The sequence below is a fragment of the Crocodylus porosus genome, unplaced genomic scaffold, assembly GCF_001723895.1.
Source record: "Crocodylus porosus isolate Cpor-Errol unplaced genomic scaffold, CroPor_comp1, whole genome shotgun sequence".
Lineage (NCBI taxonomy): Eukaryota > Metazoa > Chordata > Crocodylia > Crocodylidae > Crocodylus > Crocodylus porosus.
Window position 1 is genome coordinate 31,553,365 of NW_017728918.1, and position 4,166 is coordinate 31,557,530.

The 4,166-nt window shown below is 36.8% G+C and overlaps 1 long non-coding RNA gene across 1 annotated transcript; it reads right to left on the reverse strand.

Moving 5' to 3' along the window:
• Positions 1 to 606: 606 nt before the first annotated feature.
• LOC109311680 lies at positions 607 to 3,471 on the reverse strand. Its single transcript, XR_002101574.1, has 2 exons — positions 2,681 to 3,471; positions 607 to 981 (listed from the first exon to the last, which is right to left on the reverse strand). It is a non-coding gene; the product is annotated as an uncharacterized LOC109311680 (long non-coding RNA).
• Positions 3,472 to 4,166: the final 695 nt, after the last annotated feature.

Consider the following 4,166-nt stretch of genomic DNA (forward strand, 5'->3'; position numbering starts at 1 on the left):
CCAGCTGACTTCCTGCCCTTTGGGCAGGGGGCTGGACTCGATGATCTCCCGAGGTCCCTTCCAGCCCTAATGTCTATGAAATCTATCTATGTTTATTTTGGGGTTTGTCTGTTGCAGATCAGATACTTACCTGTGACTTACCTGTATGTGGAGTACTGGTATAAGGTTTTATGGCATTTACCCAGAGGGTATTGTTTATGTTATTTGTATGTATGTATGTATGTATGTATGTATGTATGTGTGTGCATATGTATTTACACACACACACAGAGTACATATGTTTATATCCATGTTTCTTTTCCTTGTGATAACTATATACAAATTTATTTACATTAACTTAACTCCCTTGACTGTCCTGGCCTAGTTTTATAGGGACGGATGGAAACTGAGCAGTCTGCAGTCCCCCCACAGCACACCTGCCAGCTAACAATCCCCTTCAATTGCAGAAGGGGAGTATATACCCAAGTTACCTGGGATACATACACATGACCAGAAATACTGCAATATTTCTGAAACAATAACAACTTCAACATTTAGTTAAACCAAAGTCCAAACTCAGCTTTTAACAGAACAGCTAACTTCAAAAGCAGCGCTGTGGCAAAAAGAGGATGCAAACTCAGTACTGCTTGTCTTATTTCCACAATATCTGAACCTTAACTGTGAAACAGTATCTACAAATAACAGAAGTATGTCACTTGAACACTTTACAATACTGATTTTTTTTTCTACAGGACACTGCATATTTACATGTAGAACTACATTCCTTAGTTAAAATAAGTTAATTTCAACACTGAAACAGTTCCAGCTGGTGCTGTTGTAATATTGAGATACTGAAGTAATCTGTACTTTTATGACCACAGTCTTTGTTTAGAATTAAATTTAGTTACTAGCAAGTTCAAAGTTTTGTTTTCTGGCTCCTTCTTTTGCCAGTCTATCAGCCACTTCACTTTCTATAAAGCCAGCATGACCAGGAATATACATCTGTTGAGATAAAAGTATGAGAAAGTTACTGAACCCCCAACAAAAGCCAAGCAAGCAAAGACCATACAGCTGGTCTGATAAAAATCAGGGCTCCTGGAGCAGCTCAGGCCATAAAAACCTTTTATTCACAAGCATTTTACTCAAGGTCACCAATTTAAGTTTGCCAAATGCAGCAGCATTTGCAGAATCAACTCAAATTCTGAGCTCAAAAATGCTTAACTGTGCTGTTTGCAAACTAGCACAGGACACTTCTTACAGTTGAATTGGTTCTTTTAAAATGTGAATCACTTCACTCACCTTATTTTCTAGTACACAACATCCAGACAATGTAGAAGGGAGTTCTATTAAGTCAGGAATCCCACCCTGGAGAGTCTGGATACACTGCCTCCAAATGAAGGTACTGTGGTCTTGGGAGATTTGCGAGTTGGATAGATCCTGGTAGACTGTCCCATAAGGCAAAAGATTTACTATTTAGTTCAAAGTTTGTTGTTTGCTGCTGAACTCAAAAGCCTTTATTTAATATTTTTAGCTTCTTCTACTGTGCGCATTTTAAAAATTGCTGGCTTATCTCCGATTAGATTTTGTATTCGGCTGACTATTCTGATTGTATACTATAGCTTCAATTAAAGCTTTATTTCTTCAAGTTTAAGAAAGCCTCAAGTGACTTTCTTATTTAAATAGAGAAGCCAGAATACAGCTGTTTTCCCAAAGGGAACCTCCTTCATGAAAGATCTCCCTCTACACCCACTACACTTCTGTGAATTAATGATGCACTTACCTGGATTCAGGATTAATAACCATAAAAGCAATGGTGCAGAGCTTTAACTCTAAATTACATCTCTGTGAGGAGACATTTCTGTTATAGACAAATTTAGAACAATTAGAATCTCACCTATGGAGAAAATGAGATCTTTTCTAGAACTAGATATAGCAGCACTAATAAATTAGAGGCAACAGGACATCCATTTAAATGGGAATATCAATGAAGTTACTCAAAAAAAAGTTCTTTCTTACCTCAAGGTTGAAGACAACAGTTCTTAAACAGTATTTAAGTGATTATTTTAAAAGAAAAGGATATTAATGTTTTCAGTTTTCTTGGAAAACCTCACCCAAACAGTTTAACTCTAGTTTACATAGGTTTATATCCTACCAAGTTAGGATATTTCAGTTCTGTTGATGTAGAAAAAAAAAACCACTTTCACAGCCTAATGACACTGACTTGTCAATTTGCACTGACTAAGGAACCAGGATTTTTTAAAGTCTGAAATAATTTTCAATAATAAGTAATGATGATTCTGATCATAACTTACAGATTTTTATTATGGACTCCAGCCTAATGATCATCCCCTATGAAATCAGTTCAATATTTTAGCTTAGATCAAATCCTTGTCCTCCTTTTCCTGGAAATACCACACAGATTTACTAGTTTGCACCTTTACAAAAAAGGCCATTTAAAAAACACACACACAACAAAAACTGGTAGTCAATAAGTGTGTTTTATTATTTGAGAGACTGCAATATTTTTTAACTTGGTAACAAAATATCATTATTTGGAAGGAACAGGCACTGTGAATATGTAGTATTAATGCTTTTTACTAATTATTTTCACAAATTAGAGCAAAGGGGGAAAAAGGTATTTTTGATGGAAAAGTACTTTAATTGTAACAGAATACACAGAACTAAATTTACAGTTACTCACCCATTTTATTTCCATGCCCTCTGTAAGCTTGGCAAGTCTTTCAAAGTCCTCTTTGTTTATTACACTTTTTCCTTTGCTTGTGCTCCAGCCATTACTTTTTCAATTGTCCACCCAACTTGTCGTGTATGGAAAAAAAAGTTACGTCTTCTTGTAAGAATGAAACTGTAGCACTCTCATTTTAAACAATAACCAAGGATAAATATTTTTTAAAAGACATCCAGCATGAACCTAGCCAATATGCATTACTATCTAGAGAAAGGAAAAATCTGTGCCAATGACTATTAGAATTACTATTCTGTACCATGTTTAGCATTTACACTAAATCCACTGGCCTTTCTGCTGTCACCTTCAGACTGATCCTCCTTCAATTTCTTTTTTGCCAAAGGACCAAGGCTCCAGATTCCTGCAAATATCTATTGTTGTCCAAAAACTTCAGACAATGTGATTGATGGTAACCTGAAATACAACTGGATTCTCCAGTCTTTTGGAGTTCTCTTTTTCCAGAACTGTATTACACTACGTCAAGTATTCCTACACCTGAATGTAGGAAAAAGTTCCTCATGACTAGTATTGATACTCATTTTTCTGCAGTTTCAGTGGGTGAGTTTACATGTACCTGAGTGCTAGTTTACCAAGTGAAATGCACTAAGCTGAAAAGGAGGATCTGTTTATCTGTACATGTATATACTGTGCGACTCCAACCTCATCTTTACTAACTTGTTTTATCTAAACAAGAAAGAGCTGGCACACAGAGGGATGTGCATTCATATTTACACAGAGAAGCTAGGCAATAGTAGGTATCCACCCTTGGTAAAAAAGCTACTACATTTACAGAGATTCCACTGGCCAGTTCAGCTGAGATTAGCAAAAAAGGGCAGATTTATTCCTGGCATTGTGAACAAATTACTCAGAACATATTCCAGAATGCTGGACCAACACTATAACCCTCAGATACTATGTAGTGAAGAGAAGCTTCTAACTTTCAATTAAATCATAGGAGCCATTCAAAAGAATGATTTTTTTCGAGGTGTGGGGCCACAGCAATTTACCCAGGCAGTTCATTCATAAAAGCATTAACACTTTTATGTTACTATTAGTTTATTTAGCAGCAAACACTAACTTCTGAAGTCATATAATGTTTGCTTTCATTAACAACTACTGCCATCTCTACCATACAAACAGTGCTTTTGTCACCAAACACAACTTCTGCCATACAACTTCCAGATTGGGCACGTTTGCTTTTGAGAGGGGAAAAATACTGCCAAAGACTTTCAAATCCTGGCATAGGCAATTCTACTTCTTGGCAGCAGTCCTGTGATACTGGTCTAGATTCTGCTTGCCAAGAAGTAGGGTGTGGTGGCTCAGAGCAGGGAACCAGCCACCTACTTCCTTCTTCAGGCAAAGATGGCTTTGGCCTAATATCCAATACCATCTCCTCGGAAAGAGTATTAGAGATGCCTACTGGAGGGGATACTGCAGGCAAAGA